Below are 27,385 nucleotides of genomic sequence, written 5' to 3'. Positions count from 1 at the left end.
ACTGCCCCTTCTGCTGCCTCCTACACCGGGTTGCTATGTAAGGTCACTGCTGTGTTTGACTGTGAAAGCAAAGATTTTGACACCAACAGTGACTCCACTGAGATACATTAACTTCCTACTTAATGTTTGTTAAAACAGATACTGTCACTAAATAGCACCATTTCCTTCTTTTTGCAACAGTTTCAAATGATCTATACTTTCAAGTTCTTTTATTTATCTTCTGCCTCTCTCAGGGACTTTTTAATTGACATCTTTACAAAGTGTACAGCTACAGCAAGCTGCCTTCCACCGAAGAAAGGCAATGGTATTATTCTCACATGCGAACATTGCTGTTGAGTCTGATCTGGGACGCATAACCGTGGCTATCAGTGCTCTCGTCACACTCCATCACTTGCATGTGTTCCCGAGACTTCTAAATTCACCTCTTGCCTCGGTTTGACAACTCAACATGGCTTCTGAAACCGTGTCGCGTAGATGTCTCAATAAGGGTGAGGAGTAGCTCCATTTCTGAGGAAATTACAGTGTGTGTCACTCTCAGAGGTATCGGCTCCACCTTCAGATCAGCGTTTCCAAGAATCAGACTCATCACTGAACGTGCTCTTCAACGCCACGACGGTGCCCCTATTCTTTCTAAATCAATTTCTCTTCGGCTTCTGTTAACTTAGAGAGTTCTTATGTCTCCCCACTCAGAGGACTCCTCCTCCTCCTCCCAGATCTCATCTGAAAACACGAATTTTCTATCTTTTCTTTGCCTCTTAATGCCTCTCCCTTCTTGTTATTTGACTTTGCAATTGTATTACTTAACTCTGTCAAGTGTTGGGACATGCAGTTTGTACAAAAGCTGCTACCCGTGCTGAAACGCCTCTCCTTGTCGGAGACTCCTCCTAGATTAGAGATCTGTGGTTGTGCTCTGGGATCATCACGTTCATAGTAACTTCCAAGAAATTTAACTAAACTCAGTGTTAAATCTTCTGATAACATATGTAGGTCAACCCAAGGCTGTCAGCATTATACACATATAAGCACCACCACATTTAAAAGCCTAGCAGACAACGTCCCGACAGAGTATCTGCTATGAAAATGCAGATCCTTCCATCTGATTTATATCTTTCATCATAAAATTATTGTACGCCTAGCCATTATGGTATAGAAGAGAAATGATGATGAGAGCAAGAGAGAGAAACACTTGAATTCTTATGGGTTGCATTTTGCCTTTAGCCTTGTGAGTGTCCAGCCAGCATCACCACCATGCTATTTTCATGCCAGTTTTAGGATTGCAAATCAGTGCCTTAACCACAACTCTTTTTACCCATGCTTTGAGGCATTCAGACCCAGCTCTGAGTTCACCGAAGCGAAGTTGGAGCATCTAGGGAGAGTGTCAAAACAACAGTACAAACATTAGTAGTGCGACATCCCAGTGGCTTACTGCAACCCAGACTGCAGATGCTACTTCAGGGTTGTTGAGAGGCTGTACATTAGCTTGGATTCCTATCTAGATGCAATGATTTGTGGAAACTTGTTGGAAAACCTCAATGACGCAGTAAATCATTTTTTTCCTGTGATCTTAACTGAGTTTCTGAATAGATGTCGGTACTAGTTCAGAATACAATTCCACTGTTTTATTCTCAATTACTGTATTAATCTTCTGGTTGTTTTCCTTAGCATGCATGTAAACGAACTGACAGCTTGAACCGCTTAGTATGTGGAAGAAAAGCATTTTAAAAAAAAAGGATAGATTTATGATGTGCCCCAGTTTAATGTTTGGAAAGAAGGATTGTGATATTATTAGTTACCAGTATAATTTAGTATGATCATTGCTGTAAATGTATACCATTGAATCATAAATCATATAATTATTTTTTTTTCTGTTTTGTTCAGTTAAGTGGCCTGAGTAAAATAATGGCGTCTTAGGTTTTGTTTTGTTGTTAATTTGCAGGCTGGCGATGGAATTTCATTCTTTTGACTTCTAGATTCCTTGTAAGTAAATATATGACCTTTTCCTAAAATTGGGAGCTGCTAAAATGTTCCACTGTTTACTTATTTTCACTTCTTTACATAAAGCATAAAAATAATTCCAAGAGGAATATTTTTTCCTAAGCAATACTTTATATTTGCTGAGAATTTCTCAGTGATTTTATGAATTTAGTGGATATGCGTGTTTTCTGAATATCAGTGTCAAAAAAGTAACCCTCTGAAAGTTTATGACAAATCTGTAGAAACCTTTCAATAATGTTACAAATAATATTATTATAAATGAAATACTAAATGAATTCAGGTGAGAAAACTTTAAATATTGAGAAACACATTTTCTTCTTTTATCTGCATGCCAGTTACCGTGAATTCACTTGGTTCTGACTGAAATCATCCTGATCATAAAAAAAAAAAAGTCTTTGATATTTATGTGGACAATATATGCCCTTTTAGGAATGGTAATAATGGTAATAATGAATGTACATACTTAATTAACTATTTGGGACCCAATTAGAACAACATTTAAAACAAACACAAAAACTCTGCTATGTTCAAGTGAATCATTGAGGTGGCTGTTTATTCAATGCATCCCCCAATTAAAACTCCCTGCTTGAAATATCACACAGACTGCTCTAAGTTTCATGTTGAGGGTCCTGTAGTAATACGACGCAGATATAATCAGCGGGGTGTTGACGTTGTGCTGATGGAAGATGTGGCTGCTGCCTCTTGCTGTCCATTAAGAGACACTTGCAGGGAACATCCGCGACTAAACTAGCGACCGAGCCCAGGAAGCATTCCTAAGGATGGGGAAGAGAAGCCAGTCATCCCAGTGTCATGGCTTCCCACCCTTCCCCTTGTTCGTGTTCTGCTTCCCAGCGGTGGTCCTGGAAGAAGGTAAAAATGGTATCTCACAAAGTCTAGAAGAAATGAGGCGTCTACTGGGAGATAATTGGGTTTTCTAAACTTGATAGGAATTACTGACTTGAGTAGACTAGTTGTACGTATGCTGGGCTTCTGCTAGTCTTAGCGCTGAGGATGCTCCTATCCGTTCTTCCTTCGATTGGTGTCGTTCATTATTTGTGTGCCAGGAGCAACTTGAGTCTGTATCTCACTGGCTGTACTTGCTGCTTCAGATTCAGTGGAAAGAGAGCTGGGGAGGCTGCGCTCTCCTGAAAGGTGTGGGTGGGGAGGAGGGAGACCAGAGGCCCTCAGTGGTGGGGATGCTCTTCGGTAATAATATTAGTTATCTCACTGTTCATGTGCTTTCTAGTTTTGCAAAATAAATGTCCATGAGAATGACAGAACTTTATTTAATATACAAATAAAGTGTGATTTTTTTCTGGCAAAACAGCTCATAATTAAGCATAAATGTGTTTATTTTTATACACATTAAAAGTAAGTGTTGAGCTTGGGTAATGTTTACGTATCACAGTTAGACCAGGCTCTGTGTTGGGTTCCTAAAACACACTGGAGCATCCCTATTGTGTGATAATCGACAGTCACATCTGCAGACATTTTTGGGTGACAAAGAAGAGACAAAGCAGGTGGGAAATAAGTCTGCATGCTCTTAAAATGATAGCCATTGGGACTGAAGGTGGGTAGAAATTGAACACCCTTTAAAACAAGGAGGTTCTTTTTTAGAAGAGGGGAGAAACTAGTTAAGAAAACACAGTTTGACGTGTTCTTGTTGTGCATTAATGTTGCAGTCATTACAGGTGCACTCTAACAGTTCTGACTGTGATACATTTGTTTGGAATCCATGTAGTTCAAACATTTATTTTTAGAAGTGTTTGGCACTTTAAACTAATTAAGCAATTTCCTGGTTTTAATGAATTTACTGCTTGGAAGCACTGACTATAAATTTGCAAGACCAACGGAATGAAGCTGCCCCATGGAGGGTGGTGCTAACTATCCCTCTGAGCATTTCACGTTATGAGTTTGTGTTTTTTATGCCTGCCGTCCTTTGGTCAGCGGGGTGTTATTTTGAATGCTGTGCTGAATCTCAAAGCCTGTTCTGTTTCAGAAAAATTGTCTCTTGTCAATCTAGTGCTTTAAGACACAACTCAAAAATAACTCAAATATGTTCTCCTGTTGGCCAATCTACACCCCCACCCCCCAAAATTTAGAGGATGTCATTACAGATAATGTTCAGTGAATTTTCTTCCAGTCACCAATTATGGTAACTCCAAGGTGAATCCTATGCCACATTAATATCCAGGTGTACTTCCGAGTATTTGTCACTTGGTCCCAGATTGATGTCCCTGGTGTAACTACATGTCTGTCATTTCTTCTGCTCTTTCTTGCCTGTTCCCAAGAAGCCTGCTCTCCTACGTCATCAGACCACTGGTAGAGTGTCAACATGGAAAATAATGTTTATTATGCTATTTCCTCTGGTCTAGAACACCATTTCCCTACCTTCTGCCTCTGTTCAAACATACTTATCCTTCAAGCCTTCTGCAAACATCAGGCCCTTCCACAGAACATGACCTGACACCTATCTTCAGTATGAAAATAACCTTTTATTTAAGACATTCATAAGACACTTATTGTATCAGAGTTTTCCTTTTATTGGGATTTATTTGTTCCTCATTTTTTCATCTAATTGTGTTGTCAGTGCTGTGAGAGAACTGTAATGTGTCATTTTTCATGCAGTAGGTATTTATTGACATTAGTTTCTCAGCTGTGTTCTAACAATACTTTTGGAACCTCCCATACCGAACAGTATAAATTCCAAAATATTTAGAGGAGGCCTGTGGATTCAGTCTAAATACCCATAGATTATTTCTACATGAGGATCTGAAATTCATTTCTTCAATCTTGCATTGCCTTTTGATACTTTTGTCTATCACTAATGCTTCAGAAAAATGCAGTAGTATTTGATTTGGACCATGGTAAAATAGCCTACCTCAAAGTGTTCACCCATTCATTCATTCATTCATTCATTCTGGGAATACTGATATAAATCTGATACAGAGTTTATAGTAAGAGCCAGTAAGAAAGCTCTTGCAAGTTCCTAGATGAGCAGTTGTCAGGGCATACACGAAGGATGTGGTAGTAAAGATGGAAAAAAATAGCAAGTTTGAGAGAGCTTTTTGGGATTGGAGTAAGGGTGCTGATAGGTAACCATAGACTTCTTTCCAAACCAACTATATCCTTTACGCAGGGACCAGAAACAGAGTTTGTAGTTGTGTTTACCCAGGACTGGGGAATGATTAGGATATGACAAAATGACATAGAATTATTAAAATTATCTGTCCCATAACGCAGACTTGAAATGGGAATGTCACATTCACCATGCCAATTTGTCTTCTACAAATGTTCTTTGAGCATGTGCTTTACTGGTTTTCAGTTACCTACTCAATATAACCCAAATAATTTATCCTTTCCTTGTCCCTCTCTGCACTGTCATCAACCCAACTTCTGTTCTTCCTTTCTAATACAAACCTACACAGGAGTGAAACAGAACTATTCTTTACTCCTCAGAGGACAGTTTGGAGTTCTTGATATTAGGGTATTCTATTTGACGGGAGTACCATTTGCTGGAATCATTACTCATTTCTCCTGGTCTAGTTCAAATGGCACCTCTTCCAAGAAGCCTTTTGTAAGCATTCCAGAAACTGAAGGTATCTTTCTTCTTCAGTGGGCAAACTTGTGGTAAGAAACAGGACATTAAGCAAACATTCCTCTGAATATATGTAGCTTCTTACACTCAACAAGTAGCTCTTTTTGAGTGTAAATGAAGCTTTTTACCCTATTTTATGTTCCTCAAAAGCTAACATAATTTTGCATAGGTAGTCGATAAATATATTTGAATGAATGAATAAATGACTCTTAGTATGGCATGAACCAGCATTATTAGGCTGTTACACCTTTCTTTCAATTATAGTGGCTCTATTGGACCAATTACACTTTTGCTTTTGGATCACTTGAAACTGGATGTCAAATAATTTTGCAAATTAAAACACTAATAAGAGGGGAAACATTTACAGCGAAAACAGAAGCTCCTGCTCTCAGCCCCACAGTACCTACTATGTATTCAAGTTTCACTGTCATCCTGGGTGCACTTGACAGCAGCTCCATTACTTTTACAAGTACCATCAAAATGTGTTATTCTTGATCCACTTCTGTCATTTGAAGGTCACATTAGCAGAGGGCTGAGAAATGCCCGGCTCTGTACAGAGCTGCTGGAGAGCCTGGCAAACATCCTGCTTCTGCTTGATTTGCAAAATGGGAAAATGCTTTTCTGCCCCATAGGTTTTGTGTTAGTAGGTGATCATATTTCAGAGGTGAAATATGAAACAAAAATTGAGGCATTTGACTGTAAAAAAAAAAAAAGCCCAATTTTATTGAGCTTTACTCTCAAGGAGTGACATGTGCAAATTAGAAAGCCTTATAGAATGGAACGTATTGATTATACTACTAAAATATTTGTGTGCCATCATATTTAGAAAACGTTTCAACATCCTCCCCGTAGAGGTGGTAGGGTCTTGCCTGACTTAATTACTTTAGTGATTGGTGGGTCTGTACGTGTGTACAGGGGGCAAAGGAGAGGGGGATTACCCACATGTCAAAGTAGTGAAAATAATGAAATATGATACGTGCTCTGAAAGATCAGTATGCCTCAGTGTCCTGTTTTGTCTTCTAATATTGAACAGAATTTTAGTGTAACAGGAAAACACTTAACTTCTTAACAAACATACAATGCTTGCCTTCTTTAAAGAAAATGGAATCTGCTGTGGATGAGGCCTCTGTCTAAATCACGTTATTAGAACAACAGATATTTTGTCATTTCTTTAGAGTTCTCACTAGTACCTGATGCAGTGAGTACTGAACTGGTCTCCTGATGATACATCAGTCTCCCATCTCAGTTGAACTAAGTGAAAAGACAGTTAAAATAAATATATAGTCTGCTTCAGTCATTCGTTCCTTTACTTTAGAATTTAGACAGTGAAATGAATATCACTAGTGAAAAATCATTTAAGAGTTTCTCCTTCCTTGCTAACCAAAGTAAAATTTATAAACCTGATTGTGGACCTGAGAGCTTAAAGTTATTCAAGAGTATCCAATCCACTGATTCTCAAACCTATTGAAATGCACAGGAAATTTAACCTGTATATAATCATTATTTCAAAAAATTAATATGATGCAATGATATAAAGAAGAGATAAAAGTAATCTGTAATAGAAAGACATATACGTCTACCTGCAAGTACATACGCACGTTCCACTGCAGGAGAAGATGTTGTGAACTCATTTCATCTGACATCTACACACAGGAACACAGTGAATGCACAACCATGCATGCAGTCGTGTAAGTGCAGCAACAACACAGATTAGCATTGGTGATATGATTTTCTATAATGATGAGTAAGCTTTAGTAAAATTCTAAACAAAAGAGAGTGCAGTCTTTCACAATGTGGGTTTTGCACTGCTGGAAATTTTTGTGACTGTTAAGACTTAGAAATATTTTTTGTTCATAATTAAATGGAGTTACATTATAGGGTTGGATAATTACAAACAGGATTTCCCCGTTGAGACTTGCCACTAGAAAGCCGTACACAATGAATGTGAGGTTACTCTTCCCTCCATCCGCCATGTCCTGTGCATTGCCAGATGTTTATCATCCCTAGTTTTCAATCACTGGGTGATTATAGCACACCCAAACATGATTACACCAAAAAATGCATATCCATAAAATCTCAAAAGCCTATGGGGGTCATTAATGCTTCTGTTGAGAACCTCTGTCCAATCCAACGCCTTTATTTCATGGATAAAGAGACTGAAGCCTGGAGAATTTAAGTAACTCACCTGAAGTCACACAGCTAGCACAAAATATAGCTGAACTAAGTGATAAACTTCGGCTTTGGACTATACTGAATCTGATCTTATGCCAACACAGAAGCTCTGATGTCGGCAGTGTCGAGTGGACCGGTGCTCCGGGGAACAAAGGCTGTAACCTCGCCAAGGATACCGTGCGCAGGTGTTAATGTAGCCCAGACAGACATCCCAAAGGATCAGTGTATTTCCTGAGTGCAAATAAACCAAATCTACACCCTCTGTTCGCATTAATCCCATCCATCGTCTTGTCTGCTTATACAATCTTCCCTCCCACTCTTGGAAAGAAATGTCTTCCAAATCTTTCCAAGAGCTTCAACTAAATCCCCCTTCCATCTGACAAACATATTATTTCCTCTCTGTACAGGTTCCAGGCCTCTTCTTCATTACTTTGTCCACGAATATTTCCCATTTTTCATGGTGCTTACAGAATCTCGTGTTCACCTCCTCTTTAAGTGCACTTCTCTGTATGTACTAGTTCTGCTTATATGTCAATGAAGAGTTTATTTTCACTAGTTTTTATCTGTCCTACTAATTGAAAAATCCTGGCGGAGCAACCAGTTCCAAGCATTTAATGCCACGTTCAACACCCTGTGGCCACTTCACCAATTGTTGACTGATTTATATCAAACTAAGGTCTAGAATAGCCACAGTTCTAATGGTAACTTAATACAGGCTATAAAAATAATGAGATTATATAGAATATAAACAGTTCCAGATCCTTCAAATATTGTTGATAAATTACAAGCTCTTCTTTGGAACAAGTTTCATGACATTTGATTATTGAAGTTCCTGGACGAGTGACTGTTTTGTCCTAGTTGCTAGGAGCCATCTCCAGGGAGAGTTCCTGTAGCCCTCTTCACAGTGGAAACTGATAAGTAGAAGGGTCATCCAATTAGTTCCTGTGGCTCCAGGCAGAACTGTACTTAAACTGTCATCAGTTCTTAACAGTCTTCAGAGAAAGAGCTCCTACAACAGCCAGCAGTAACCAGTAACCGGACCCTTATGTCAAGAATCCATCGAATCTCCCACCCTCTCAAAAACTAAGCTAAACTAAACTAAACTAAAGCAGAAACAAACAAACAAACAAAAACACTCTCATTTAAAATTACTTATTTTTCTTTTAACATTTTTGGAAAATAGCAGTCATTAGTCAGGATGATCACTATGAAACTTGAAGATAGGAAGCCATTGCTGTTTGTTCACTTGCATTGTGTTCAAGAGCAGTGGCTTTGTTTTCCTAATATGGCCTCCACCTCTATATGTTAAACCAGCTGTGCATTGAATTTTGTGGTTTTTTAGTATGTGCAACTGCCTTTTCTTCTACCTATTGTTACCATTTACTAATAAACACTTAGTGAGCACCCCTGTGAAATACTTTCCATGCTAATCTGGCAAGTTAGACATGGCAAAAATCTACTCCAACCTTTAAAAGCCATGTCTTAAGGTAAATGACAGATATGGTTTAAGAATTTATTACCAAATTAAACTAAAAGTACTCAATAATATTTATCAAAAATATTCCATAATATGTACATCAAACAGCACAGAATTCTGTCAGCATCTAGCAATCAACATCAGTCCCCTCCTGTCATTCCATCCATCCATTCATCTAATAAATATTTATTTCCATATTTTGCACCAGACCTAGGCACTGGGGTCGTAATAGTGAACAAAATATTTATAGCCTCCCTATTCACAGAATTGACATTTTAATGAGTTAGAAAAATGTTTATCAAAGATATCAAATGCATTTATTACTGCTTATTGAAAAGTGCTGTAGACGAATCAAGGATATCTGACCTAGTTTGGAGAGCAGGGCATGAAAGAGTGGAAGGGTAATTTAAATGAGATAAAATGAGTTTTAAACTTAAGCTGACTAGGAGTTAATTAGAGGAAGGTAGGAGGAAGGCAGTAATCCAGATGAGGAAACAATATGTGCAAAAGCCCAGGGGAAAAAAAAGCGATTAGAAGACCAAAGATGAGTTTTCTAGCATGTGGCAAACAAGAGGGAGAGGGTTCTATCTGAACTTGAAATGGGAGTCAGGAGCCAGATCATGGAGGGTCTCAGAGGCCATGTTAAAAATGTAGTTTTTAAAACCCTTTTTGATTTATGAACACCATTAGAGATTGTGGCGTTAGCATTTCAGTATATAGATTCTTTCCGATGATTGCGGAACTCTAATACTATTCAGAATGTAGACCCTTGCCTTTGTCTCCATTATACAAAAAGGAGAAAAGTCAATTATGACCTTTAACTTTTTTAAAATAATTTCACTAGTTTAGCATTGTATTGAGAATAGTAACAATAAAAACAACAAAAAAGTTCTTTCCTCAGTTGTACATTGATAATAAGTAATTTTTTTAATCTTTTTTTTCTGAATGAAAAGTGTTTTCTATATGTGCCTAATAATACTTGCATTAGTCATTAGTGGGATTATTAAGAAACTGTCATATCTCCTGCAATACTATAGTGAGCAAATAATGGCTTTTATCATTTTTTGAAGTGTCTACCAGAATTACTACTATTTTTCTATTCTTGAGAGGGGAAAAATTCCTAGCCAAGTCCCAACAGAAAGTCTTTGTGTTCTATCCTGTAACTTTCAATTCCACAAAAAAATAACATATGAAGCAGACAATATAGAACATAAATCTACTGTGACCTTGACTAAAACAGCCATTGCCTCAGTAACGGTTTAGCCAGACAAGTAAATTATCTGCTTGATTTTCTAATCAGTAAATCTCCAGTTTGTAGAGCATCATTGATTCATTTAATGGTGAAAATTCCGAACGTGGACTTAACTAATGTTCACCATCATTGTCACACTTAGAGGCCCACTCTTTTAAGATATTCATATTTTGACCCGGATTTTTAGAAGTTTGAATTAATAATTATATTGAAATAAGAGATGTCTGAGAAACAGTAGGCATATGTCAGGGGAGTTGAAATAAATGTCTTTGATAATTACATGAAATCAAGAGGTGGAAATGTGTTCTTTTTTTTTTTTTTTTTTGGTAGCCAACAGGACATTGGTCCGCGTCTCTCGTTCATCTAATTTCAGATGAATAAGGGATGCTAAGGATTGTTGTTGATGGTTGAAATTAGGTTAATTGCTTGTCAAAAGTGGATTTCTAAAACAGTGGTACTCGTGATTTGTATATGTGGTGATATCAATCACAGTTATCTATACAACGCCAGTGCTAATCATATGCTTACCACGAAATGAAAACTTAAAAAAGATCTGCTGAAGACAAAAAGAATGACTTAACAGCTAGGGAACGTTTATACCGACTCTCCAACGCAGAACTAGATTGTTATTTTAAAGCATCGCTTGTCTTTGGCAGAGTTAGACACATGTGAGAGATTTACGAGGCACTTTTAATGTTCTGCTGTTGCATCATACGAATACAGGACTAGTCTTCTGTGACGGTGAACTGAAAAGTTTTCCCTTCCAGTGTCAACTAACATAGAATGTAATCACAAAACAGTGAACCCTGAACAGACCTGTTTAAGGTAAATAAAAATAATCTGTTCTAGCTTTTCTCATGACACCTTTCAAAGTTTATGTGAAAATTTTAATAGGCTCCTTTCTGGATTACAAATATGAAGACCAGAAGCACAGGGTGAACCTCACACGTGACAGCTTATAGCATTCAAGACAATTACTTGTAGTTACCGGGCGCGTGTTGGAGGGATGGTGCGGGGAGTGGACGTATATAATTTTTACCTTCTCTTCAAATTCTTTAGTCCATATATTTCATTCTATTCCTCATATTATAAGCATTAATAGATGATCATCAACAGTGTAGGGAAACGTGAAGGAAATATTTTCTCAGGCCATGTGAAAGAACCAGTCAGCTAGCAGAGCTCAGGGTGTGTTTACATATGCTGCGGGGCCCTCCGTGTCCATTCCAGAGTCAGCAAACACGTGCAGGCCCAGTCAGACCGCATTCAGGCCGCACAGCGCGGGCGCATGCTTCTCATCGGCCACTGCCGGTGATTCCGCATAATCACACAGGCTGAGGGACTCCTGCCAGTGCTGCTGCTTTTATAAGCAGAACAAGACTGGTGATTAAATGTACAAAAGCTCCTTCCTAAGGAGCTTTCTTTCAAAAAGATACCTGGGAGAGGATGTTCCAGCCCTGAGCCAAGGCTTAAAATTTCCTGGAAGGGGTATTGGTGGCACAATACAAAGTCTCCAGCCTCACCCCTGCGGTACCAGTGAGGATAGCGCTGGGAAGAACCCCGGGACAGACACGGTTTTAAGTCAAGACTTTTTAATTTTCGTGGTATGATGCCAGCCTTAGCCCTTTGACATCCTAATACTCTGATTATTTTTTCCTGTTTGGAATATCATTATGCCTGAGCAGGCAAGGGGTTATGAAATGTACAAATTAGAAAGTTATTTCATCCACTCAGCACAGAAATACTGGTCTCTATCTTATGTTAAGTGTTCATCTATGAATATTCAACCAAAACCCACCTGTCCAATAGATGTAAATTAAAGAATGGTATAGATAATGTGTAGCCTTTTTAATTGTTTAAATAATCAGCTAAGTCATTTAAATTGTTTTTCTGTCTCCACCCAAGTTGTTCATTCCAGCTTGTGGAGAATTAAGAGGCACAGTGAATGCGTGTTGATTGACTGATAAATATTACAGAGAAAGGAAAGAAGTCAACTCAGTGCAGCCTGAGGAAGTGGTGTCATAATTAGATAGTTCTTCTTTCTCCAGCACTGGTACATATTCCTAAGAAATTTTTGAAACTTTAAATTCATTTAAAAAGTTACTTCTCAAAATGATTTTAGGGATATTTGACATTTCCAAGAGTTGTTTTTTTTTCCAGTGTTCCTTTTTCATCATGCTTGCTAACACATTTTATATTGCCAGTTAAATAATTATTCCTTCATATTAAAGTACATATCACAATTGGTATATTTTTCTTTTTTAAAGATATCTTGCAAGAAAAAATGTAGACATACGCAGTTAATAACGTTCTAGAAATGATTTGTCCTTAAATACGTGATGCCCCCAAAATGGACAGTTGTTTTAAACCTTCCATAAATTCATTCCCTTCCAGTCCCTTTCCAAACAACTGAAGTTAACATATATTTTAATATTGTTCTCTTAGAGTTATTTCATACTAAAATGTTCTAAGAAACTGTAAATTACTTCACAACAATAAATGACTCCACCGACTCTAAAATACAGGACCATTAAACTACCATTACTTTTTGTTTTTTGATTCATGGACTTATCAGACAATAACTGGAGGCCTGGTGCCATTAATGTACCTTTACCAAAAACACTGAAATCAAGAAGTATGTACAAAAAAGTCATTAACGCAATTATGCTTCTGTCTGGAAATTTTGTCATTAAGTGCATGAACCACAAAATAACTATCCTCCCTGTCATTAATATCCCTGCCTAATTAAGTGCATCTGAAGTAGACTTTTAATTCTCCAACTTACTTAGTTTGGGGACCAAAACACACAAACCCACATTTCAGCGCACACATTTCTAGTCGTGGTGATGCATCCCCGACCCACTGGTTACCAGGTCTGCATGGAATTCGCATTTGATCACGCATTAGTGGCAGTGAAGCACACAGTGCTCTCCCATGCCCTCGCTGAGCCTGCGGTCTTGCTGCTTCCTCTGCTGCTAAGACCATCAGTCTCTGCAAACATGGGCTGAAAGGCTCAGCTCAAGCGGAAACCCCCAGGACCAGCCAGAGCTGTCCTGGGTGCCTCTACGTTAACTTCTGCAGACGATTGTATCAGTTTCCATAATTTATCAGCATGTTTTAAGTATCTGCCTCTCCCACAGACTCTAAGGTCCTAAATGTCAGAGACCATGTCTTATCCATCGTTTATTCCCTAGACCTTGGCTGGCATTTAGGTTAGACCAGAGCCTGGTTCCCAGTAGGTCCTCAGTTAGCGTGTGTTAGGTTAAAGCACTCCTCAGCCTCAAAGAGAGACCAGGCCCCGTGTATCTTTTACTCACTCTACCCACTGTGGTCTTCTTTCTCGAACTCTTTGGCATTACTGAATTGCTCCTTCATGGTCACAGGCGCTACCTCATGGGATTCCCTCAGCACTTCCATGCAGCAAATCCGATTCTACTGCAGATGGGAGACCCAAAGCAAAGAGGAGAGGCAGTGATTTGCTGGGATCACCAGGCAGCATGGAGCTACAGGCAGGTCTCAGGTCCGCCTCTCTTCTCACCGCCCTGCTCTCTTCCCTCTCCTCTTTCCCCAGCTGCTCTTGTCTCTTCCCTCCCTCCTTTCCGATCTCCTCAAATCACGAAGAGGAAGGGATCCCTCACATCCCTCTGGGGCCCTGTTAGGTCTCCCGTAAAGGATGCCAGCAGCAGCCCCCAGACAGTCCCGTTGCCTCCCCTCCACACAGGCCAACTCACCCCCCTCCCAATGTGCTAAGTATTACACTCCCTGGCAGTTGCAGTTTGGAAACTACGCCTACCTAGAAACATTTTGAAATGCCAAGTTGTTTTAAACTTGTATGATTAATTCAAATAATAACCTTTCACTAATACCATCAGCTCTTGATTGTTCACAAGCCATTATGAAAGGTGTGAGCTCCCCACTTGTCATCCCTTCCCCCACCCCCTCCCCCGGGCTTTTTGGAGGCTCCGCCAGAGGGAGAGCCCTGGAAAAGAAAGAGCCCGACTTAAAATCAATCCATTGTTCCATGTGCTATCTGCTCAGAGAAAGATTTTGCAAAGAGAAGCGTTGCAACCCTAGTCTAAAGCATGGTTTGGGAATTACAGTGGAGTGGATCTCCACCTCCCTTGATGCTGATCGCTGGCATGCAATCAAGAGATGAATACAAAGGCAATGTTAAAAAAAAAAAAAGAGAGAGCAGCTCTTTTCAACAATAACAGCTCTTTGTTTTCACATTTGATCCTTTTTTTTTATTTCTAAGCAATTTGTAGAAGTCTCTTTTATAATTCTTTAATACATTTGTTATCTAAAGAGGCCACATGACTGTGGCCCAGAATCCTCTGACTTTTGAGCCGATTACTGATTTAAGTCCAGAGTTTCTTGAATTACTGATCCCTTACCTACGGAAATAATCAAGTGTTAAAACAGAAGAAGCCCTTATCTGGGCTTTTTCTCTTTTAAAATAAAGAAACAGATGCAGAGACATAACGGGACCTGCTCCAGGTCATACTCTTTGTCTCCTTGAGGCTAAGTCATACTGGGTGGCCAGTTACTGGTGGGGCTGGAATGGGAATGGGGGTGAGGGGCTGTTATTTTTACACTGTTTGAATATTGCAGAATTCACTATTTTAGTATTCTGACCAATACGTTAAATTTAAGCAATACCACATTATCCACAAAATCGTCTCTCAGTTCTTATGAACATCTTTGGAAAACACTACCTTTTCCTTGGGAAAAACACTGCATATTTATTCAGGTCTGTTACACAGAATGGATTGTTCAGGTGCAGTTTGGGCCATTATGGTAACTCTTCTTCAGACTCTTTTCTGCTTTACTCATCCTGCTCACTAGGAAACAGTCATTCCTTTTTCACTGTTTCTTTTATACGCAGGCCTCCGTATATTATCTCAGAATCGTAAACAGTTCCTAAGGCTCCCCACATGTCCAGCTCATCAGGTGTTAGAGCAAATGTTAGTGTTAGTAGCCTTGTTCTTCTGGAGAAATGATGATGTGCCAAAATGCTAGCAAGTTGAAAGTGCTTACATATGCAGAATGAAACGTTTTTTTGCAAGGGTAGCTCTCTCTTTAAATCTTACCCATAGCACTTTTATTTCCTACATCTACCCAGCAGTAATATTCCAGGAGAAATATAAATCCTAAAATGAATTCATTTGTCACGTTGGTTGTTCTAAAGCAAAAATCAGGACCCAATGGAAGCAGAACTGATTTGGAAAGTTCTGTTGCACTTGATGGAAGACTCTTTTCCCAAATCATTATTAGCATGGAATTCTTTACTGATGAGTAATACCAGTAATTAGACTTTTTGTTTTAAATTATTGAGGTATAATTTACATTTTTTTTCTTTCATGCAGTTCCTTTGGTCAGTTCAGTGGGCAAAATACAAATTTAGCTTTCATTTTTTCTCTTAGATACTATGATAGATGGTAAAGATGATCCCTAAATTAATACAGATTACAATTGGAATTACTATCAATTTTTGTAGCGAAATTCTCTCTCCAGCTAAGCTAGCTGTAGCTGTGGTAGGAGCTTTTTCCTCTCTAAGGTATCAAATTCCTAGTCAACAAAAACCAAGGTCAACAGAGGCAATATGCTGGCCCTCCTGTGCCCAACATTACTTTTAATCCTGGGCCTGTCTGTCACTATGCCAAGCACAAAAGAAATGAAGAATCCGGGGTATTCTTTGGGCAGAATTTGCCCTGCTGGGTGCATATTGCTAGAGAAATAGCAAGAAATACAAGTTTTCGGTCCTCAACTGTAAAGAAATCTTGGTCGTTTGGAATGTCCAAACCTTTCTTGACGCACTTTAAGACCGCGCATCTAGAAAGGAGTTCCTCAGCAAGTGACTGATTCCCTAGAAGAGCGAAATGCTGATACCATCATTCAAGACTCGGCACCAGAAGGCTGGATGGCCGCCATTGAGGCTCCTTGCGTTTCTGTAACTGCGTTTGCAGCTTATAAACAAAACCCAACGTTCTGTTTTCAGTAGGTCTTACCTAATATGTCAGGTGGAGGTAGTAAGTTTTTTATTTACCAAAAACGTATGTATCAGGTACATATTACAGTGATTTCCTTATCTATAACACACGGGGGTTAAGAGAAAGAATCGTTTTGTGTGTGTGTGTGTGTGTGTGAGTGTGTGTGTGTGTGTGTGTTGCATTACTACAGGAACATTTAAGACAAGCATTTTCAAGAAATGCTGTATGCTTGGCCCCCAAACGCTTTCTTTTTCTAAATAAGGCAGGAGGGTGATAAAAGACAGGGAAAGAATTTGATTGGAGAGCCATGGAGAGCCAATTGAAAGGCTTTGTCTGGAAGACTACAGTGTGCACGCCAAACTATGTGGCAGGCTGGCAAAAGTCATAAAGTCATCTTTACTTCCCAGTTTCATTTTTTACCAAGATGATAAAAAGCAGAAGTAAAGAAAAATCTGACTGTGATCTTAGGTGATGGAACTTCAGGGAAATCTTTTCCCCCATCCATTTCTGAGAATGAATACAGCAAAACCATTAGTGAAGATGGGCTCAGGAAAAAAATAATAATAGAAGTTCTTACCCTCTAACATACTGTCTGTAACTAAGACTTATTTATATGAATTTCCAAAGAATGAACAAAATGCATTCTTTCTAATGTTTCCCTACTGCTCCTGAAAATAAATGACTCTGCCAAGATTTGCAGTGGTGCCATCCATACCCCAATGATAGGTGCTTTGTTGAACTGCCTCCCTGGCTGGCATAATTTGCAGAAGTTAGGCTGCTCAGCATAAAATATTCTGTGTTTGTCCTGAATATTTTGCCTTGTGAGACAAGCTGGGTACAATTTATGCTCCAGTGTGTGCTACAGCAACTGAGACGTCACATTGTGCGATGCTGAAGGTATGTCTGCTGTAATTTACTGTGTAGCTTTAGAGGGGGTTACTTTTACCTTTACTGTTGTTAAATGGTTCCCTTACCTCTGAGGGATTATTTGCATATATTTAACAGAATGCAGACCTGGCCACATTTGTTTCTGATGTCTAATTAGATGTGAAGGAACCTCAACTTAATATCATGCTTTAAATTTAACTCTGGGTGAACTGTGACTGAAAATGATATTACAGTCTATTAGGTACGATCTGGAAAAATAAGCATGTAATTTGTAGTATTATTATTAGAACCCCTTTAACTGCATATATTTCAAACACTATTATGCAATGAATATCACTACCATTACAGTTTTGACATTTTAAATGAAACCGGGTGAGGAGTCATAAAATTTAAATAAAAGAATATTCCATACTATTAAAGTTAAGGCCTAGTCATTTCCCATAAACTTGAAAGTCTGTATTTAATCTGTTTAGCCAGTTAACTAATCGTTTTTTGTTAATGATGTGGCAGATAAGAAGTGCAAAACACTTCTTACTTAGTGAAGATTAACCATTAAACTTTAATTGGCATTCACCATTTAACAGTAATCTCCTGCACAACAGACTTTCTGTTGTGAATTTTAAGTGTTAAAAAAGAAATGCAAACATTGTATTTTGAAGGTTCTCCCAAATTTCTTAGGTTGCAGTCGCTCCAGAAAGAGAGAATGTTGTTTACAGTTTCATCTTCAACTTTCATAGTAAAATTCTCCGTTGAGTTTCTAGAAATGCCCTGAGGTGACGATTGGTGGGCAGTGGTGTTTTTGTGCAGGAAATGCAGAAACAGTAGATGAAAAAAGACTTTAAGAAGCTCACAGAGAAAAAAATGTGACAATGAGTGTGTATATGTCCATGTATGACTGAAAAATTGTGCTGAACACTGGAATTTGACACAACATTGTAAAATGATTATAAATCAATAAAAATGTTAAAAAAAAAAAAAAGAAGCTGGCCAGGTGTGTTTAGTGATTTAGGCATTTGTACAAATAGGATTGACCCTGGTTCCTATGTTGCAATGGTAATCCACACAATTGGACTCAGAAGGGAAACAAGGAAGGGAGAGAAGAAAGGAAAACAATTGAGAAAATTTCAGCCTATGTTAATAAATTCGCCCAAGAGATGTGTTTTGAGCACTTGCTACATTCTGGGAATGTGATTGATGCTCAAAAAAAAGTCATGCTGACGTGATTTCTTTTTTCTTTTTTTGGACGGAGGGGAAATCATTAGGTCTATTTATTTATTACTAGTTTCTGTTTGTTCGTTTGCTTGCTTGTTTGTTTTAATGGAGGCACTGGGGATTGAACCCAGGACCTAGTACATGATAAGCACGCGCTCTACCGCTGAGCCATACCCTCCTCCTCCATGTGAATGTTGATTGATATTTTTATTCACGGTAATGAGGCAGATGAAACTGATATAACAAAAATGCATGTTGAAGCTTTACTTTTTCATCAATTATGTGGGCCACTTCATTGCTGAAACAGATAATGGTTTCCAAATATTGGAAGACTAATTCCTCATTTTTTTATTTGTTATTTTAAATGTAAGGCTCAACACCCTTTTAGCATAATCTGCATTATTAATAGCTTCTCCATTAGTTTTGCTCAGTCTAGATGATCAACAAAACAGTAAGTCAAGTCCTGATTTGAATAGCATTTACCGACTTCTAGGGTGTAAATTCTCTCATCACGGCTGAATTTAAGCTGTCACTGCGCTATCGCTGGACGTTGAGTTGGGAGCGCAGACGAGCCCACCATTATAAGTGGTTAACACCATGCAGATGGAGTAAATATAAATAATCTTAAGAGCTTAGATGATAGAAGAACATACTGCTGCACTAATGAAGTGACGAGTTTGGGGTAGTTTTGTTTTTACTATAAATTAATTGCATGTGATTAGCAACCGGCTTGAAAAATCCCTGATTACAGGGATAATATAGCAATCTGTATGCACAAGGAAGGATGAGTCAGCTCCTACCCCTTCTGCTACGTGGAGAATGGCTGTTGAGGCAAAGGTAGACACAAGAAGTTCTGACAGTAGTCTGAGTGAAAGACGGTGGTGGTTTGAGCTGGGGTGGGGGTGGTGGAGGTCGTGCTGTCCAACACCAGACTCTGTGCCCCACGCACAGGTTGGCCGAGCAAATCGAAACATCGGAAATTGGGGCAGAGAAAGGTTTATGGGTTTATTTCAGAGCTAAGCAAAGAGAACAAGCAGTTTGTGCTCAGAAAGCCCGAACTCCCTGATGGTTTTGGGTGGAAGAGTTTTTATGGGCCAAATGTTGGGGGGAGGGCTGCAGTCTGAGGGACTTTCTTCTGATTGGTTGTTGTGAGGTGACAGGGTGGTGCTCGGGGAATCTCAACCATCAGCCTTCTGGTTCCAACCAGTCTGGGGACAGGGCTTGTGCTCAGCATGAAGTTACTATCTTCCACCTGGGCAGGGGCCTCGGTTTCTTTAGAAGAACTCTGAGATCAGATCAGTGTCAGATAGCTCCGTATATTTCTTGAGGAGGAGCCAGGACCCTGCCCCATCTCTGCACTACTGTTGTTTCGCCATCTTCCTTTTTTTTCTGCATTCCCTCACTTCCCTAATTAGTAACTGTGTGAATCTGCCCTTTGAAACTCAGGGAAGGTCTGGAAGGCTAGAAGTCTTTTTCCTACAAACAGGAAATGGGGGACAGGCTTTTGTACCCAGGAGGGCCCCACAGAGCCCTGCTTCATTTCAAGAGTAAGGTGTAGTTGGCTGTGGGACCTTTTTTTTGGAAAAAAAACCATGGAAGAACTTTCTGATGAATTAGATACGAAGGTTGCACTTAATGCCTTAGCATCCTCGTGTTTGTTTGAATTTAGAGCATTTTATTTTTTTGGCAAATTTTTTGTCTAAATCTGTAATTATGTTTCTGTTCCTTTTATGCAATACAAATAAATATCAAACAGGTGAGCTTATTTAATAACATTAATCTTACAACACAATTAACACAACATTATTAGAACTGGAGATGGATGAGCCCAGTTAAAGCAGCATCAGGGATTTGTAGAAATGTAGATACTTGTGTTCTGTTTCCAGACCATTTCAAAATCCAGATGTTCTTGGTTTTGCTCTTTTTTAGGTACACACTCTGTCAGCACATTAGTACTTGGGTATATGAAAAAGAAACATGTACATAATCAATGATTTGGAATTATGCAGCATATTTATAAACTGGATGAAATGACACCTCTATATGAATAATGTTGATCCTTACAAAGAGGATATATTCTTGTGAACTCAGTTCTTACCTGGTCAGATTTTTCTTTTTTCCAACTATAATGCATATATTAGCCCATGGACGCAGGATTTCTTTCAGGAGAGATTGAGTGTTTACTACATATCAACATGAATAAGCCATTCTGTAATGATAAAAGATAATAAAGACAAAATCCACCTTTATTTTAAGGGAGTAATTTAATCACAGAGCTGTTCTTTAGCTTTTTTCATCCTTGTTGAGTGTTAGGAATGGACGCCATGTCTTTTCAGTGATTAAAGAAATTAGCATCATCACTGATGCTCCGTGAACATGCCCCACTGTCTGTGGGTGAGTGTTAGAAAATTTCAATAAGCAGTGATTAGATTAGCCCTTAAATTTCAGTTCAAATTAGAAGTACTAATAATTGTGTTTACTATTGCTCCAGAAATGTCAGCTTATTTGTGATTAAATATAAGCTTAGAATTGATCCCTCCTATTTTATGAACTTCTTTTTTTTTTAAGAATTAAGATTGAAATTGACTCCCTAGTTTAAGTGAATAATGTTTTCACACTATCAGTGCCTTATTGAATGTCTGAAACCTAAGAAAGTCACGGACAGCAGATCAATGCTTCTTTCTTTTACATTCTGAGTGGAAATGTGAATTACAAAAGAGTAACTGATCACTTCTCAGAAAAAAAGTTACAGTTCCCTACTAATGCGCTTTGTCTTATCAAATATGTTTTGTTGTCACCTTGATAAGGTCAGAGGACATAAATTGCTTGTACATCCACTTTGTATAAATAGCAAAATGGAGGTAACTCTGTGGGGCCAGGAAACCCAGATTTCAGCCATATGGATTCAGCCAACTTCATGGTAGTTGGTAGTTCACCCTCATTCTATTCCAAATTTTCTCACCAGTGAAAATAAGGGAGTGAACTTAAGTTCTAAGTTCTTTTAGATTAATAAAATAATCCCAGGGTTTTCCATTTATTATCATTTTGGTTTTCATATATTGTATTTGAAGTGTCTGAGAAACAGCAAGGTATTATACCTATATGAAATGCCTCAAAATGTGCTTTTCTTTACTGTGCACATCAATTATTTGAAAAAAGTCTTACCTTAATCGTATGGTCAGTTCCAATAACAAAGGTAGATATGAGGCAGCTGGAGTCAATACCCAGCACATGTGTCTGGGTTAACTAGTTTATTCAAATAAGGGTTCAATTAACTTTAGAAATAAATGTTTCCATTATAATGTTTTGTTGTTGTTAGATTGTGTTCATTTGCTTCTTTGGATATCAATAATTAACTGAGAAATCCGTTTACCATCTTTCTATAGAGCCCTAATTTGTTGATATGATTTAGGTTATTTGAAAGCATTTATCATACCCATTTAACTTCTACTGCTACTAAATACATCATTATTTTTTATTAAAGTTCTCATTTCCATTAAGCGTACTAAGTAGAAAATAACTATAAAATCCTGCAAAAATGTTTTTGTAAGTTGGGATAGATTAGGAGAAAAAAGAACCACTGAGATTAGAAGGATTCCGGAGACTTAAGCAAGTAGGATAAAGCAAAGATAAAACACATTCTTCTGCTCCCAGGCCCCCCATTCTAAGCTCAGCTTCCCCTTGAAATCGGCCACTCCAGAGAACACTGGTTGGGCTTCCACATCTGGTCTTTCAGGAATCCCATTATCTGTCTTAGCTGCAGCCACCATGAGAAATTAGGAGGTGAGAAAGCTGATCTCTCAATTTCTTGGTCATTTCTACCTTCCACTCCAGCCTCTCCATTCCTCTGTGCTGCCCTTCTCATTGTGTGCCACTTAGAACCTTGCAATTTCATTTCCACTCTCTCCATGGAGACCCCATTCATTACAAATCCCCTCATGCTGCAGACATTCACGTCTTCATTGACCCAAAACTCTATACGGACTCCAGACTATTTAAGGCGTCTCACACCCACAGTAGTAAGCTGTGTTGATACCACCAGGGACATATCCCAGCACTCGAAGGGCCAAGTCTTTCTGTCCCATCACATATCTACTCTCCAGATTATTCTTCCTTTTTTTGCCCTCCAACTTATTGAACTCATCTCTGTTTCTCTCTCTCTCTCTTTCTCTTATTCTCTCTCTCTCTTCTGCTCTCCCTACATAGCCTCTTTTTTTTAAAAAGACTTGGATATTTTTCCTTCAGAAATAAAAAAGGCATTAACGTTTGTAGATTACCCTATGACTTCTAAGAAAGTAATGCTCAGTTTGGTTTCAAGCAAATAATTGCACACATTTAACAATATATGTACTTTTTTTTTTGAAAACCCATTCTTGTGGATTCTTTCTTTCTTCTTTACATTCCGAAATCCTGGCTTTTCTCTTCTGTTTGTCCCCCACGGCCCTTCCAGCAGAAGCAGGTAAAGGGAAAGTTCCTTGCTCCCTGTAGCATCCAGCCTCACTGCCTGGGACCCATGGCTACTGTTTATTGTGGATCAGAGGAGTAGGGAGGCAGGAGACTGTAGACCTGCTCACCAGTCATAGTCCAGATAACTTGCAGAATTCAAGGTTTGGTTTTTCCCTCTCTAATTGCGACTCTCTGTGCCTCCACCTCTCAGCGCCCCACCCACAAGCCCGATCTTCGTCTTCATGGTAGCCTTTCTTTATCTGGGCCTTCATCTGCTGGCACAACATCATTTTTGCCCTGCCTGCCTACCCTTGTTGCCCTTCCACAGTCTGGGGCCTGTGGGCAGGCTTCACAGTCAGGCATTAAACACCACCCTAAACCTTTTGCCTTTTGCCTCACTGGCTCGCTCAATATGCCAATTCCTGGCACCAGGGAAATCCCATTACCAAATCTCTCTTTTCCTCCCAAGTGTCCAAAGGTTATCGAGGAAAGTCAGAAAAAAACACTTATTAAAAAATCATGCCATCTAACGTCAGCTGGGCCTTCACTGCTACTTGCATCCTTTTATCCTTACATATTGATTAAACATCAACATTCTGAAAAATCCATCTGGGCAGTCACAGAAGTTGAAAGGCTTGCGCATGCTAGCCTATGGGTCAGAGAATGGACAAAGGGAAGCTCTAGAGCAGGCTGGTCCAGGACAGGAGTGACAAGCAGGGCCCAGCAGAGTCGGGTCAGAGGAGAGCCCAGAGCAGCCTGCTTGTTAGGAGGGGTGCCGCTGTTTGCACAGGCCCCAACGCCTGTGCCTAGAGCCGACAAAGATAAATTCCACTGTGGTTGCACAAATAGACTTTCCTCTTCCTCAGCCAATAAATATCCCATATTCTGAATAGGCCCCCAGTTGACTTCTTGGTACAATTTGAGTTGATGGTCTGCACAGCTGTGTAGAAATAAGGGCTTGGGTTACATCACAGACAACCTCTCTGACTATAATTGCCCCATTATGGGAGCGATCAACTGAGACGCCATCCCCAAATGTCCCTCCTTGTGAACTCCCTGAGACCGGATCCAGACCGTCTTTGATGGAAGGCCAATTGCTTAGGGATTTACTGCTGTTAGCGGCTCTGTAGACAGCAAGAAGGCTTGCTTTCAGGGCACAACGACGGAACCATCTGTTTGCGCAAACCTTCATCCCCTGGGGGCTTTGTGGATGTTGTTGTTATTGTTATTCTTCATTATTTATTGATCCTCAGAAATACATAATGTACTCAAAGACGATAATGGTCATGGGAAATACAGTTTATGTGTATGAAAAATGTTCAGTCTAAGATACTCTACAGAATGTTCAGAAGAATAGGGCTTCTTACATGATCACTGATGGAGCTGACTATTTAGAGGTAGTGGAATTTTTGTTTGTTTTTCCTTTAGGTAAAAGTGAGTGTTTAAAAAAAAAAAAAAGAAAAGGAAACCATTCTGACCACTGGAATCTTTGTTCAAATCATCTCACGTGTCAGTGGTTCACAGAATTTACCTGATCCTCATCAATTTGGATTCCCTACTTAATCCCTCACTCATTTCTCTCCCTTCCTTTCCGTACCCTTTTCTCTTCCTTCATTCCTTCACTCATTTATTCAAGAAATACATATAAGCAGGTCTTATGAGTCAGACTTCGTGGAATCAAAGATTAATGAACTACTGTCATTATCTCAAGAGCTTATCTTTTAAAAAGAAGCCAAAGCAATTTACCACATATCACCCCCCCCATCTTGGTAGAAATACATAGATGCTGCCCTCAAGATTAATAACCTCATAATTAGTATTGTGGCTAAGATCCTTAATAGTGCAATTACTAGAATATTTATTATTCATTATATGGATGACATTAAAGGGAAATTGTTTTTAAAATTTGCTTAGAATCAGATTTATGATATTGTAAATATAAATTTAGGGATATAGAGTATGGAAGACTTTTTTTTTTAATTTAGTAGTGTTTCTTCTCTCCAAATTGTGCAGTTTTTCTCAATTTTTGTCTAATTCTAACTTCTTTCCATGGCAATGTCTTTGTCTAAAATTTATCTCAGTGGAATTTCCCAATATTCAAGAATGGATGAATATTTGCAAAGTAATCATCAACTAAAATAAAATCAAACATGTTTTAGAACATTAAGCTTTTATAGAATAAAATTAGCAATAATTTCATCTATTTTCCTTAATAAAAATTTTTTTAGGATGCTTTATTATAAATGTAGTCACATGTTTTAACATTTAGTTATATAGCAAGTTTTCTAAGTTTGCATCTGTCATAGCAGAAATTTTCAGTAATCGGGACAATGTATTGATGTTTGTTTTCTTTGACCTTTATAAACATTAGTGTCTTTACAGAAGTTCAATATTTTCTTTTGAATACTTAGAATTCAATGGAGAGAATCCTAAAGAAAGGCACAATCCATCTTTACACCCATGTCCATATATGCAGTTTTCTACTTTATGCTTTTCGTTCTCAGTCTTAATAATAGTTCTTCGATAAGAAACTTAATATCACCGTGGGATTAATCCACATGGCTAGAATTGACCAAAATCTGTATATCGTCCGTAGGATAGACGGAATCCGTTCATATAAGCTGCTTTGGATTAGAAAAAGAAAATTGTTATCTGAATATTGTCTTAAATAATCACATGTGAGAGGCAAAAATTTCTCTGAAAATTGCCCATAGTGTTTCTTCTTCAATATTTTAATTTTAATGATTTCAAGCTATAGCCCAGCAATGATAATCAAACTATAAGTAGAATGTCCATTAATTAATTGTCCAATATATGTAAAGACCACTGATGAATTTCAAAAGTTTAGAAATGCACTGTACATTTTGATCTGGGAGCTATGGATCAATATTTGATATTTGCAAGCATTTCTTGAGCCAGTTTCTTGAAATTCCTTCCAAATAAGATTTTTGTTCACATACCAGCCATAAAATATGTAGAATTTATCCATCCAAGTACTCACTTACTTTTGATCAAATATTTACTAAGGTATTACCAAGTGCAGTTTGTAGTACAATGTGTCAGACAGGGGTCTGTGATTTCCCTGAAACTGTTTTCCTTCAGAGTTTGATGGGGACTTCACCATATAGGCCATCTCTAGCCTGTACGATGTCTTTGTGAGTTTAAGAACTCAGGAGCGTGGGCTGAAAATTTCAGCCACTTTGAACTTTTGGCTGGGTGTTCCCCTGTAACACACAATCTCCCCATTGATACGTGGCATCTCTGAGTATGTGTACATTGCACACAAAGACAGAGGTCCTGAAGAATGCTGTTCCAGAAGAGAGGGATCATCAGGGAATATATGGCAATGGGAGCCAGCTTCCCAAGACGGTTTCCAGCGATCCTTACCTTAGCAATCACACCTCGCATAACCCTTCCAACAAGTACAGGGTGGAGCTTCCAAGATTAGGTTTTTGCAAGACTGGTTCCATCTTGGGTGGTCGCTCTCTCTCTCCTTCCCTCCCTCTTTCCCGTTGCTTGCTCTTGGGGAAGTGACCTGCCCTGTCATGAGGCAACCTTCTGAAAGACTCATAAAGCAAAGGACCAAGACCTACCAACAGCCTTATGAGCAGCCTTGGAAGCTGATGCCCCACTCCTGCACCAAGAGGAGCTCTCACTAAGTCCACAGCCCTGACCTATGGGTTGACTGCAATTTCATGAGTCATTGAGCCACGGGCACTCAGCTAAGTCATCTCTGAATTCCTGACTCACAGAAATATGAGATAATAATGTTTTAACACTGAAGGGTACTAAATTCTGTCTTTCTTACCTCAAAATTTTTTTTTTATTTTTCACTTTTACAAAGTTCCAAAATGAGTCTTCCTGGAAGAGCATCTCTGCTGGACAGCTTTCTTCCAAGTGGGGACGAAAGAACCCAGGCTTTTTCCATGTTGTAGCAGTGCCTTCCTTTAGGTCCTAGGAGTTCTTTCCATTCAAACAGCAGATGGAGAGAGATCACTAATGGATGGAGGTTCATTTGTGGGGAGGAGACAGGGGTAGACCTGTATCTTTCTATGAGAGGTGTAGGCCTGGAAATTACATACATCACTTTTGTCAATATTCCATTGGCCACAACCTAATGACATGGCAACACTTAATTGGAAGAGGGCTGGGGAATGTAACCTAGCTGTGTGCCTAGAAGGAAAAAGGAAATGCTTTGGTAAACAACTTGTCAGTCTCTACCATCTGAGGCATGGTGTGTTTGGGCTGGGACGGGGGCGGGTGAGAGAAGAAGGAGGAGAAACTTCCAGGCAGAGAGGAAACAGCTCCCTGGGAACTGAAGTACTTAGGCACAGGAGTGGCGGACAAAGCCTGAGAGG

The 27,385-nt window shown here is 39.0% G+C and overlaps 1 protein-coding gene and 1 non-coding gene across 4 annotated transcripts in view; one reads left to right on the top strand and one right to left on the bottom strand.

Annotated features, from left to right (window-relative positions):
- The window catches only part of TENM3 (teneurin transmembrane protein 3), a 2,090,952-nt gene that overhangs the window by 815,553 nt on the left and 1,248,014 nt on the right, over positions 1–27,385 (top strand). For all 3 annotated transcript variants that reach the window (XM_064477579.1, XM_064477578.1, XM_064477577.1), the window contains exon 5: positions 1,937–1,977. The gene's annotated coding sequence lies outside the window, so the exon portion shown is untranslated. The remainder of the gene's footprint in view (positions 1–1,936; positions 1,978–27,385) is intronic.
- On the bottom strand, positions 18,688–18,760 carry TRNAD-AUC (transfer RNA aspartic acid (anticodon AUC)). Its single transcript has one exon. It is a non-coding gene; the product is annotated as a tRNA-Asp (tRNA).

This window comes from Camelus dromedarius, chromosome 22 (assembly GCF_036321535.1).
Source record: "Camelus dromedarius isolate mCamDro1 chromosome 22, mCamDro1.pat, whole genome shotgun sequence".
NCBI classification, from domain to species: domain Eukaryota; kingdom Metazoa; phylum Chordata; class Mammalia; order Artiodactyla; family Camelidae; genus Camelus; species Camelus dromedarius.
Note: the sequence above shows the minus strand (reverse complement) of the source record. Positions and strands in the feature narration are given on the sequence as shown.